Source organism: Gopherus evgoodei, chromosome 4, assembly GCF_007399415.2.
Source record: "Gopherus evgoodei ecotype Sinaloan lineage chromosome 4, rGopEvg1_v1.p, whole genome shotgun sequence".
NCBI lineage: Eukaryota > Metazoa > Chordata > Testudines > Testudinidae > Gopherus > Gopherus evgoodei.
In genome coordinates this window covers 24,814,907-24,828,811 of record NC_044325.1, presented here as the reverse complement: position 1 = coordinate 24,828,811, position 13,905 = coordinate 24,814,907, and positions in this window count along the sequence as shown.

Genomic DNA, 13,905 nt, shown 5'->3' with positions numbered 1-13,905 from the left:
CCCTGTGGTGGCAATAGCCAACACAGCTGAAGTCTGACCCTGTGGCTGGTCCTGTGCCGGAGTAGCCTCTGCAGTGGCCTGGGGATGAGGGGGTGGCTGGGACTGGGTGGCCTCGGATCCCCGAGGCATAGACCTGCCCCTGGCAGAGTGACATGGTCAGTGTTACAAGGTAACCAACCGTGAATCACTGGAAAGGGATCCCTGGGCCTGATGGTAAGCCCAGGGAGTCCAAAAGGGCCATTGTGCAGGCAGCTGCCAGGTCAGCTGCACCTCCCTTCACCGCCTGTGAGACCTATGCCGACTGTGCCTGGAGTAATATGAGTCACCGTCAGAGTCCGAGGAAATGGACCCTGAACGCAATGACCAAGGTGAAGCCAAACTCCTCCACCCTTGTGGTGAGTTGCTGTGTGGTAAACTCAATGGTCCCTTCCGGGAAGCTGAAGTCAATGGCATGGGCTTGTGCTGTTTTGGCACCAATTCCATTTTGGGGTGCACATGTGTATCCCCAAACGGTTCTGTGGCTTTTCTAGCCAGTGAGTGCCCTCATCAGTCTTCTTAGGATGCTTATATGCCTCCAGTGAAGTTGAGCAGTGCCAAGGCGCTGTCCCTTGCTGCAGTGCCAGGGAAACACCAGTGCCGAGTGTCTCTTATACTAGAGTCCTTCCTCTGCGCCATGTTGTGCACTGTTTCTGGAGTGCTCTGTACTGACGTGCTCAGTGCCAGATCCTGGCAGTCTGCAGCAGGCTGGAGGTGCAGAGTGGATTCCATGAGCAGCTGGTTGAGGCAGAAATCTCGCTCCTTCTTGGTTCTCAGATGAAAAGCCCTGCAAATTTTGCACCTCTCAGAATGGTGCACCTCCCCCAGCCACTTTAATCAAGAGTCGCGGGGGTCACTAATGGGCATGGCTTTGTTGCAAGCAATGCAGGGCTTTAAGCCCTGGGCTTGTGACATGCTCCGAAGCCCGAGATGGGGTTGGGGTTGAGGAGAGAGCCCTCTCCCAACCCTTGGTATCTAACTATGAAAACTAAAACAGGTAACTGGAGTAAGGAGAGCACTTGCTGAGTAAGTGAACATTGTTCCAATGGCCATCATGGATGGTAGGGTGACCAGATGTCCCGATTTTATAGAGACAGTCCCAATTTTGGGGTCTTGTTCTTATACAGGCTCCTGTTATCGCCCACCCCCATCCCGATTTTTCACACTTGCTATCCGGTCATACTAATGGACGGTAAGAAGGAACTGAAGTGGGGTCGGGTTGGCAGGGTCATATATTGAGCGCCATGAAGGCATCACTCCAGGGGACTCCACCGCTGACCCGACAGGAGCTGCTAAGGGAAAACTTTCTGACGACTTTGCACGCAGTGCATGCGCACCTGATTGGAATCTGTGTGAACAAGCACTCAAAGAAGTAGTTTTAAATTCCTTTGTTGCAAGGAATTTAATGAATAGCATGTTAGCCACTGTGAAAGAGGGCCTTCATGTAAGGCTGTTTGAGAAAGTAGAGGGATTGCATGGACAAAAGCACACCCTTTTCAAAGCTATCTAAAATATTTATTGTAACTAATTCCTTCGGTTTCAATTGCATAAGATATTCTTCACTTCCTGCCAGAGTCTCATCTCTGAACTCAATGAGAGATGTTCCCATAATCTTTCATGGACTTTAGAAAAGGCCTTGAAAGGTAAATATATCATTGCCATGTGCTGCTAAATGGCTGCTGCATTTTGCCCCAGAGGTGGGCATATTTCAGCAGTGAGTGAAGTGATTCCTTTATATGCAGTATAGTTTGCAAAGTGCTTTGAGATCTCTCATGTTGAAGGATGCTATAAGAATTACAAGGATATTATATCCATAAAACAATAATCCAAAAATATTGGTGCCTCAGCTATCAACCGAAGAAATAAAGGAAAAACCAAAAGATTTTAAACAATTTGAAAATAACTTAAAGGCAGCTTTTTTATTCACTCTGAATGTCTCAGGAAATTGTCTTTTCAAAACAAAGGCTTGTTATAAGATTCATCTCTATTTCGCTTTTGCTTATTTTTATAAATAAAGAATTATTTATGAAACATTTCAGCCCACTGCTAGTCTCAGTCCTTTCCTGAAGTATCAACAGAGACTAATGTGGCTGATTTACTAAATGTTTTCTTTTCTTTGTGTATTTTTAAAGGATCATTTAAATGAGCAAAAAACTCAATCCCAGTCATAAGGGTTTGGTAAAAGCCATACTTTGCCTTCTAAAATGGTTTTCAGATGAGAAGCAAAAACCCAAATCTATCAGACTTTATGGAATTTGTAGCAGGGGAGGGGGATGCAGGAGGGGAGGAGGAACATGAGTATGTCCCACATATCCTCCTAAGGTGTTCCAAAATAAGGTCAGTGAGGCAAATCTTAACCCTTCTGTTGCTGTAACGTGCAGCAAAGCTCCCGCTTCAGCCTCAAGGAAGAAAATATGGTGGGACCATTAAAAATATCACAATAAAGGAAGTTCTTTGTACTATCTAGCTGTTCAAAGTGGTATAATGAGAGAGCTCTTCAGAAAATGGCTCCTTTGTGAGGACAGGAAGATATTGCACTACCTGGCTAGCTAAAAATGTTCTCAATTAAGGATTGCAAAATGAGGTCCAAATAACCCATATCTAGAGCTGTGCACCTTTTTTATTTTTAAGCAAACCGTTTATTCACCAAATATGCAGTTCCAGCCAACCCAATACTATGCAAATTCATACTACTCAACTCTGATTCACCGAAATTTTTGAAAAATTTTCATTTCAATCAAACCTTTTTTTTTATTTTCAGAATTGCCAGCGAACTGAAAAATCCATTATTCACCCAGTGCTAATCATTTCTGAATTCCTGTCTCTGAGGTTTGAATGGAGTGAAACCACCACAATGACAACCAAGCTAATGTTTTCACTAAATGAAATACATCTTTTGTGTGTGTGTGTGTGTTCAGAACTATGTATAAATCTATAGTATGAAATGGGATTGCAACAGGTTTGTCTCTGGCATCTGGCAAAAGCAGCCACTGGCATGAATATAGAATTTCCCCAGCTAATACAGATCACATAGGTCAGTCTGATTTCTGTGTCAGTGGAGACATGTGCATGCAAATGCAATATGGTTACTGCTTGTCTGTAAATGATCTAGTAACCATGTATCACAATGCCTGCCCCTTAATTTAATCACTGGTTAGTTCAGTCATCCATTTAAATGGATCAAAACCTTTGGAACCAAACAATGTGTATTAAAACTGATTAATTTTGATTGTGTAACCCCCCCACATTCCCCCACCCCCATGTTCTGCCCTAAGTTATTCGGGAGCAAGTAACACTCACCTGTGTGGCTGGACACCTGATGTTGCTGACAGTAAAGGAGATCCCGAGTATCCCAGTGGTAATATTGGATAGGTGGGAATCCTCTATCCGCCCCTCTGCTGCAGTCCTGTTATTTATAAAGGACACTAATCTTGGCAGAGCCTCCACCTAGCTAGGCCCTGAACACACTCTCTGGCATGCTTTGGGAGCCTCCAGGAACAAACCTGAGCTAATCCAGGCAATAGGTCTAACTAAAAAGTACCAATTATAAACAATCTACACCAAATATACACTTAGGTTAGAGTTAACACACCTTTATTTAACCATTTAAGAAAGCATGATAAACTGAGATTAATCAACATCACAACCAATTTAAATCAGCAGTTCAATAAATCACATAATAAACAAAGTTTACGGTAGTAAATTAAACTTAACCAACTTGCATTTACATTGCCACCAGTTACCCCACCCCTGAGTGTGCACGCCTATGAATTTCTAAAGATTTGCTTGCGTGCGTGCATGTGAAGATCTTGAAGCTGGGGACAGCTCACTCTGTTAGTCCCGTAAAACAGTCCAGCCAAGGGAACAAGGGGCAGAGCAATTCTAACCTGGGATCATTCCAAACTCCATAATTCATCTCTAGATGGGAGTTGTTTTAACCAGAGGTCAGTTACACTGGAGCCTGGTTAGACATTAAGACCACTTCGTCTCTTCTCAGACTCAGGCAACCCCTCAAAGGAGGTTGTCGCTCACACTGCCTTCACTGCAGGCCCACCTCAGTCATTTCTGGGCACAGCAATGGTCTTGGCCTTGGCTCCAAAGACGCCACCAACAGCCTATGAGGCTCCCTGCTCAATCATAGCCCCAGTACACTCTCAGCAGCAGCTCCTGGCTTGGACAGAGCTCCACAAAGCAATCTCAGCTCCTTACCAATATGCAGCCCACCACAGGCTCTCCCTGCAAGCCTGGAAGTCTCTCTCTCTCTCTCTCTCTTCCCAAAGGTATCATAGGAGTTGTAGTCTCCAAGGCTGGATTGCAGCTCTCAAGATCTTCCCAAGTGGAACCCTCCCAATTAACTTCAGAGGCCCCTCTAATAGAGGGTGCCTACATTTCCCTTAAAGGGGGATTATTAGATATTTCTATCTGTAGCTATTTAGAAACCATTTAGTTCAAGGCAAACTAATAGCAGGAGGAATGCAAGGGTGATGAAGGACTAAAACTTGTTATTCAAATGCTGTTAGTCACTACCATGTATTGTTCAAGGTCTAATATGGTCTACAGTGGCTAGACAGATAACAAGATCACCTGCTTGTTTCGCTGAAAATGATAGGCATGGACTCAATCAGTGTAAAAGAAAGGCACTGAATAATCTTTAACACACTGGCCAATGGGCCTAGTCACATAAATAAAGGCAACTGCAGTTTGGACCACTACATCAGTGTGAGCAGCTGAAACCCCTGGGTGAAATCCTGGCCCCAGTGAAGACAATGAGTGCTTTGCCATTGACTTCAGTGGGGCCAGGATTTCACTCCCTGTATATCTGGTGTAAGGAAGATACTGCCCCCTGCTGTTTTGAAATGTAGAAGACTGACTAGCATAGGGGAACAGAATTCACTTGGGGAACCTGCATCTGCAAATTACAATAACAGCAGGGGCCACAGTAGGGGGATATAATAGAAATAAATAAAATATTACATGAATGAGGCCAGATAAGTCAGTGCAGGACAAACGGTATCTAGAGAGCTCTGACTCCTACTAGCCTCTGAGTAAAAACATCCCCTTGTTAGTTTCCCAGTGTCTGCTTTTAGAAGGTGCAAAGAAGACCAATGGAAAGTTGAAGATAATCAGCCTTCAATTGTTATTATCCATTTCCACTCAAAAATCCTCTAGGAATTTCAACCTTGTCCAATTATCATGTTTTGACCTTTTCCACTAGAGAGCAAGGAAATAGCTCCATCAACCCCTTTGCCTGCCAAGAACAAACCCTTTGCCTGCCAAATTTTCATGTTGTCCTAGTCACCTAACCATTGTTCAGACACCCTAAGAATAACTTACATTTCTTACAACTAATTCAACCGGTGCAAGGGCAAATGTTGTAGCTCGTCATCTAGGGGAGTGGGCTGCTTATCTGGGGTATTGTAATGATCACTGCAGACAGCCTCCACCAATAGGTGGTGCTGTATCTTCATCTTAGCGTGAAGTTGTCTTGTTTTGATATTATGTTGCTGTCTTGGTTGAGGGTTCTAGGCGGAAGTTAAGTCCTGCCAGTGTGTGCTGGAGTTGTTACTTGTCGTGTTTCAATAATACTTGATTTTCATATGCAAGTATTACAACCGGTGGCAGCAGCTTCAACATGGCAAAAGCACTTTTGCCTGAGAAGAAATTTACTAGACAGGCAGCTGAGACTGGAATCTGTGAGTACTTGACAGACGTTGAGCTGTTGCTCTCTGTGAATGAGTGGACTGATGAGAAAGCAGCACAGAATCTAGGGCAGGGGTGGGCAAACTTTTTGGCCTGAGGGCCACATCTGAGTATGGAAATTGTATGGCGGTCCATGAATGCTCACGAAATCGGAGGGGGTGAGGCCTCCAGCTGGGGTTGCGGGCTCTGGGGTAGGGCCAAAAATGAGTAGTTCAGGGTGTGGGAGGGTCTCTGGGCTGGGGCAGAGGGGTTTGGGCTCCGTCTGGGGTGCGGGCTCTGGAGTGGGGCTGGGGATGAGGGGTGGGGATGCAGGAGGGTGCTCTGGGCTGTGACTGAGGGGTTTGGAGGGTGGGAGGGGGATCTCGGCTGCAGGCTCCGGGTGGCGCTTACCTCAAGCAGCTTCCAGAAGCATTGGCATGTCCCCTTTCCGGCTCCTATGCAGAAGGGCAGCCAGGTGGCTCTGCGCGCTGCCCCGTCTGTAGGCGCCACCTCTGCAGCTCCCATTGTCTGTGGTTCCAGACCAATGGGAGTTGCAGGGGCGGCGCTTGGGGTGGGGGCAGCGTGCAGAGACCCCTGGTTGCCCCTATGCGTAGAAGCCGGAGTGGGGACACGCTGTTGCTTCCAGGAGCCGCACAGAGCCATTGCATGCGCAGAGCGAGGCAAGACCCAGACCCCACTCCCCAGTTGGAGCACTGGAGCAGAGCAAGCCCTGGACCCTGCTCCCCAGTGGGAGCTCAAGGGCTGGATTAAAATGTCTGAAGGGCCGGATGTGGCCCCCGGGCTGTAGTTCACCCACCCCTGACCTAGAGGGTCTTTGGATGGTCATGCCAAAACCTTTCACAAACAGCTTCTTTGTGCAGAAAGACAGTTGCGCAAAGATTTGTACGTCTGCTATAAGCAGGGATTGACTCTTTAGAAATACAAGAAATAAGTACACCCCATAACACTTCTTATATTTAAAATAATTACAGAATGCTAAGATTGAATCCACTGGCACTGAAAATTCCAAGGGAAATCTTAAAAGTCATCTAAGTGCAGTTTTCAAAATTGTGGTATGTTTCACACATGCCATTTAAAAGCATCTTTCCATCACTATATTAGGATGCAAATTATTATTGCTAACTGTTGTTGTGGGCACAGACAAAGAATTTGACTAATAAATTTTGGTTGATTTGTGGCTGTAAACTGATCCCTGCCATTGGAAAAGACAATAACATTAAGACAATACAGTTAAATTGTATCCAGTTCCTGCACAGAAAGTTCAACAACACTGGTGCCCAAAGAGGCATTCCTCGTAAACTCACCCTCAAACCCCTTTCCTCATCAGTGGGGAATTAACTTGAGTTTTCAGCAACAAAAGTACAGGCCTCTGCCTCTGGACCTAAAGGAATAACTGCATTAATTAACAGAAGTAGCAGGCTCTTATCCTTTATGGACCAGCCATTAGACAATATGGCCCACTTCTCTAAATTTAGAGATTTTTAAGGACAAAAAGATCCATTATGATCATCTAATCTGACCTCCTGCATATAAGGTGACCAGATGTCCAGATTTTGGGGGCTTTTTCTTATATAGGCTCCTATTACCCCCCACCTCCTGTCCCGATTTTTCACACTTGCTGTCTGGTCACCCTACCTGCATAGCACAGGCTACAGAATTTCACCCAGTAATTTCTGCATCACACCTATAACTTCTGTTTTAGTTATAGCCTATCTTTTAGAGAACTATCCAGTCCTGATTTAAAGGCTTCAAGTTTTGGAAAATCCAGCACTTCCCTAGGTAAGTTTTTCCACTGATTAATTACTTTCACTGTTAAAATTTACACCTTATTTCTAGTCTGAATTTGTCTAGCTTCAGTTTCCAACCACTGTCTCTCAATATACCCTTTTCTGATAGATTAAGAGCTGATTACTATCAGCAGTCTCTTCATGTAGGTACTTGTGGAATGTAATCAAGAGTCACACCTTAACTTTCCCTTGGATAAACTAAATAGCTAGAGCTCACGGTCACTGGAACAGGGGGAGCCAGGAGGCCATGGCACCATCACCTTTAAAAGGTAACATGGGAGTAGGTCCTCGGAGGAAGAGGTGGCATATGGGCGGGGCCTATGGAGAAGGGACAGCGCGAGGTCGGGGTCTCAGGGAAAATGGGCGGTGTGGGGATGGGGCTTCAGCCTCAGGGGGAAGAGGTGGCATGGGGGAGCAGGGCCACAGTTCGGGCGCCAGTGGCTCCCCCACTTTCAGGGAGCTTCCTCCACTCCTGATAGACCTTCTTAAGTCTCTCACTGTAAATCACAGGTTTCAGAGTAGCAACCATGTTAGTATGTATCCGCAAAAAGAACAGGAGTACTTGTGGCACCTGAGAGACTAACAAATTTATTTGAGCATGTAAGGAACTGGGTGGGGGGAATAAACATGGGGAAATAAATATTTCCTTACAGTTCCTTACATCTCCTTGTCAATTGCTGGAAATGGGCCATTTTCATTACTGTTACAAACAGTTTTTTTTCTCTCCTGCTGATAATAGCTCACCTTAACTGATCACTCTCGTTAGAGTATGTATGGTAACACCCATTGTTTCATGTTCTCTGTGTCTATATATATATATATATCTTCCCACTGTATTTTCCACTATATTCATCTGATGAAGTGGGCTGTAGCCCACGAAAGCTTATGCTCAAATAAATTTGTTAGTCTCTTAAGTGCCACAAGTACTCCTGTTCTTTCTACTTTAAATCACGTTTTCCAAACCTCATGTCATTCTTATAGCTCTTTTCTGAATCTTTTCAACATCCTTTCTGAAGTGTGGACGTAGATTCCAGTAATGGTCTTAACAATACCATATGCAGAGGTAACATCACTTTCCTACTCCTTGATATTCCGCTGCTTATACATCCACCAAGGATTATGTTGGCCCTTTTTAGCTATGACATCATATTCATGTTCAACTGCTTACCACTGTCCCTAAGTCCTTTTTAGTGCTACTGCATTCCATGACACAGTCCCCCATTTTGTCAGTGTGACCCACATTCTTTGTTCCTGGATGTATGACCTCGCCTTTGACTGTGTTAAAATATGTGTTGTTCAAATGACCCCATTTTGCTGATTTATCAATCTGTACACCTGACCTTTTTCTGTCATTTACCATTCCACCTATTTTTGTGCTTTCTGCATATTTTACCAGTAATTATATTAGATTTCCTTCCCAAGGATTGGGCCAAAAATGGATCTCTCTGGGACTCCACTAGAAACACTCATATTCGTGATCTATCAATTAATTTGTTTTTATTCCATTTAATAGAAGCTATCTTGATTTTGTATAGTTCTTTGATAAAAAATTCCTGATGGTATGTGGGGCTAAGTTCAATGCCTTACAGAAATCTAATTATGTAAACATTTATTAACCAAATCTAGTGTGCTACACATTCATCCCTTACAAGGGAAGTTCATCCTGAGTATCTGAGGGCCACAGAAATTCAAATTATTCTATGACCCACCACTTTGTAACAAACCTCCACCACAGGTTGACAGCAGGAATACAACCCTAGATTTTCACTGCCAAAACCACAAGTCTCTGAAATGCAAGCTAAATGACTAGTCTGCATCATATTTGTTTGTTAGAGAATATCTGCTTTCACTTCTTCATTGTTATAGAGTGTTTATTTGTAGGAAACTAATTTGATTAAGTAAAATATACAGCTGGACCCATGCATTGGGTAGGCTGCAATGAACTCATTCCATCTCACACAGTGCTAAGTCAATTTTAAGAAGACCATATGGAGGCTATATTGTACAGCGGGTCAGTGACAGAAGTTTGTCTATTAATGCCACATATTTATAATATGTTGTAGGAGATGAGTATCATTGTATTACCCTCTGAATGCCTCTGCTACTTTCCCAGTATCTCTCAGCATAGTGATTACCACCCTACTATCCTGATTACCTCTGACTATACCTTTTTTTTGTGTTGATATTAAACTAAGATGATTCAAAGCTTTAATGGGATCACAGATAGTGTGGGTGGGCTCCACTAATTCATGTAAAAATGTTTGTCATGTGTAAGAACACCACATGCACAATTAATAAAGAACTCTGAAATGTTTCCCTTAAGTTTTGTGGTATCTGTCTATTTTTCTGAAAATGTATCTACTGTTGATGAGAAAAAGGCAGGCACCAGTGCAGATATTTTTATGAAAGATTTATTTCCCAGACATATTTGTGCCGGCTTCTCTCCTAAACCACTGAAAATAGGCTCAATTTTTATAAAATACCAGCATCCACAACAGTGAAAATGTAATAAGCCAAGACTGCCCATAATTCTTCAGAGCAGACTCAACCGGCATTTTGCCATTTATAGAACACACACATTAATAAAGTTCTGAATCAAAAAGGTAGTTAAAGTCTGGCCCCAGCCTGCATCTCTCATTTATTTTAGGACAACCAAGATTCATTATAGAACCACCTTACCTCACCCCAGAAAAATATGTAAGCAAAGCACTAACCATGGAGGAAACTCGGTCTCCCCTCTTCTAGGGAGAAAGGCTGGGAGCACCATAAATTGGAGGCTCTCATTACTGCAGTAAAGATAGGGGGTGCTTCACATCAATCTACAGTCTTCCTCCAGCTGTTCTGGAAGTGTGTTGATGGACTCTAGGGGGCTGATACCCATCCCTCTTTACCTAATTCAAAGATCTTGAGGATATGGCAAGGAAGATCAAAGGAAAAAGGGGAAGGGGACTTAATCAGCCTTTGAAATGAGCTCACAGAACTTCCCTCTGGGGGCTGAGGAAGTATGTCTTTTCTCACTATACAGAAACAAAAACCCAGATCCTCAAAGGTATTTAGGCACCTAACTTCCACTGATTTAAGTAGAAGTTAGGAGCCTAAATACTTCTGAGGATCTGGACCAAAGTCCCATTATGCTTGCCTTTATAACCACCCAAACATGCTGAGTCAAATCCAAATCCCTGGCAGAACTGTCTTGATTACTTCAGAGATTAATTTTATCCATTTTTTCCCAGCTTGCTGTAAGGGGAAAAATTAATTTTGCTTTGCACATTATTCTCTCTCTAACCCACCCCAGGACTACATGTGGATGAACACAATAAGCAGAGTCCTCCTTGCAGAGGCTTAGGCTGTTAAAAATAAAACAGATTTCGAAGTTGAAGCTGGACGTAAGGGATGGTGAACCTGAACTTGATTCTCTTCTCTCTTAAATCCACTGGAACAGGATAACTCAACTGATGCCAATGGAATTAAACTAGTGTAAATGAGAGGCAAGTCAGGCTGGATCTTTCTTAGAGTTGGACCAGACCCAATTCTGATCTCAGTTTAGAAGAGTGTAAATGAAGAATAATTCCACTGACTTCAGTTAAATTACCCCAGATTTACACTGTTGTAACTGAGAACAGATTCACTCCCAGACAACACATTGAAAGAAAGGTGATCACTTTAAAAATCTTCTGTATCATCTTTTACCAGAGTTAAATTATACTACTGTAGCCAGCTATTTGAATGCAGAATCGCAGATACTATAGTTATTTAGATACAGATCTTTTTGTTTCCAATGCAGGCAACTAATCCAGTTCAAGCCCAGATCAGTAGCTAATGAATTCAACAATCCTGTGAGAGCAGTTTGGCATCCCATGTCAAATTATCTGGTAATCTCAGTCCACAGCTGTATGGACAGGTAACCACTATTACAACAGACTATCTTACCAGTAGTCCAAATAGATATGTTAATTTTCAATGGGCTGCACGACTCTTACCCCCACAGGGTCTCTCCAAGACAGTGCTGAGAAACTTGGTAAGTTACCATGAAGAAGGTTTCACTTCCAGTACCTTTTCTATAAATAGGGTGATCAGACAGCAAGTGTGAAAAATCGGGCCACAGAGTGGGGGGTAACAAGAGCCTATATAAGAAAAAGACCCAAAAATAGGGACTATCTCTATAAAATCAGGACCTCTGGTCATCCTATCTGTAAATAAGCAGATGATTCCAGTATCCAGACTTGCTAATCTGATACCTTTCATAGGCAGTAAGGCCCTGATTCTCAAGGGCATTTAGGCATCTAACTCCCATTGGGCCTAAATTCTAATTCACTAGAACCCTTTCTTAGTACCTCCATGAGTTTATCCAGCAGCCATAAGACCATGAGCTGTTTTTGCTAATGAACAGGAAAGAAAAACAGTATTTGTGGGATTTTTAATAAATTGCAGAAGAAAATACATCTGCAAAGTGAACCTAATGCATTGAGCTGTCTGTTTGAGTAACTATTTTTTAATAAAAAAAATATGTAGCCATTTCTAAGGTCTACTGACGCAGATCATAAAAAACATTGCATCATTATTGTTATTAACAAATGTATAAATATACATCATTAAACAATTTACTGTGCATTAGCCTCAGTTGCCCTGTACCAGGGCATGGAAACACTTGAAATGAAACTCAAAGTGCTTGCAAGGTCCTCCATGCCCAGTTTAAAACCCATGGTGAGGCAGTCCACATCCATATAGGGAAACCTTCACGCCTCCTGTGCACCATAACTAGGGTTTCTACAAGGGTAAAACAGACACTGCTTGGGATACTGGGAGAGGCACAGGACTGCAGAATAAGGGTTCTGATATGCCACTGATTCATTGTGTAGCCTTAGGAAAAACATTTAAATTCTTTGCTTTAGTTTCTACATCTGTAAAATGGAGGCAATAAGTGCCTTCCTCACAGGGTTGTTTGTAAAGTGCTATACAAACGGTAAGAACTATCAGGCTTGAATGCTGATGGGACGAGGGATGTGTCCATGGGATCCTGATATAATCTGTATAAAGAACCAGCCACTAGAGGGAGTAGGCAGATAGTTAAACAAGGAAATATGTTCCACAGTTGTGTTGTGCATTGTTAGCAACTGCGGAAAGTGGGGTCTGTGGAGCTACTGCCAAGTTATATGCATGTTGCCTGAATAAAAGGACTGTTAATACACTAAGAAGTTGGAGTATATCTGGTTTACGCTACAACATAGGGTGACAAGGTGGAGCTGAACTCACAAGAACAAAAAAGAGAGAGAAAGAAATGGGTCTGGGAATTGCTCCGTAAGTAAGGCCTACAAAATTATAAACACAGGGGAAATGGCTGCAACATTTGAGACTATTTCACCGTTTAATCTGCAACACCAAACTTGGTAAGAATACCACAAAATATTATTGTATTTTTTCATTGCTAATAATATTACAGATGAAGGTAAGAAGCACAGCAGTATAGGGGCCAAGACATACAGTTTAATGAGATGAAGGCCATACTACAAATGGCATCATCCAGAATCCAAAGTTGGGAAGTAACATTAAGAGCCTGTAAATATACTGTTGTTTACAAAGCTGGTATGAAGTTGGGAAATGAAGACACTTTAAGCAGTTTCCTTTACCAGAGACATATAAAAAAGACAAAAGAATGTTCCTAAGGGACTACCTCAATACAGCTCCAGTGACAGCATTACAGGTAAAATCATGGATTGGTAAAAATCCAGTACTCATAAAGGTTAGAGAGTTTGTGCTAAGGGCACGGCCCCATCCCAAAGCTGATCAGGAACTCACACCTTACTATAAGTGACACAGTGAAGTTACTGCACAAGATGGGGGTGTATAATGGGGAGCACTAGTCATCAATGCAAAGCAAGGACGTAAAGTAATAATGGATGAACTCCATCAGACCCACCCGGGAACTACTGAAATGAAAGGGTTAGCCTGGAGTTACATGTGGTGGCCAATGATAGATACTGATATTGGGAGTAAAATACAGTCCTGTTCTATCTATCAAGAGAGTTGCAAAGCTCTTACTGTGATTCCACTCCATCCTTGGGCATGGCCAAAGAGGAACTGGAGGAGAGTACGTAGTGATTATGTTGGACCATTCCTGAGAAAAATGTTTTTAGCACTCGGAGACACATATTCAAAATGGGTAGACATCTATCCCATGAATACATCCACTATTGAAGCCACTACAGAAAAATTAAGGACCAGTTCTAGTATCCATGGTTTAACTGAAATGTGTGTATCAAATAATGGAAGTTCTTGTACTAGCATGGTATTCCAAAGATTTTTGAAGCAAAACAGCATCAGCACTTTACCATCCACCATCAAATGCGTTATCTGAATTTGCAATTTAGTCATTTAGATTAAA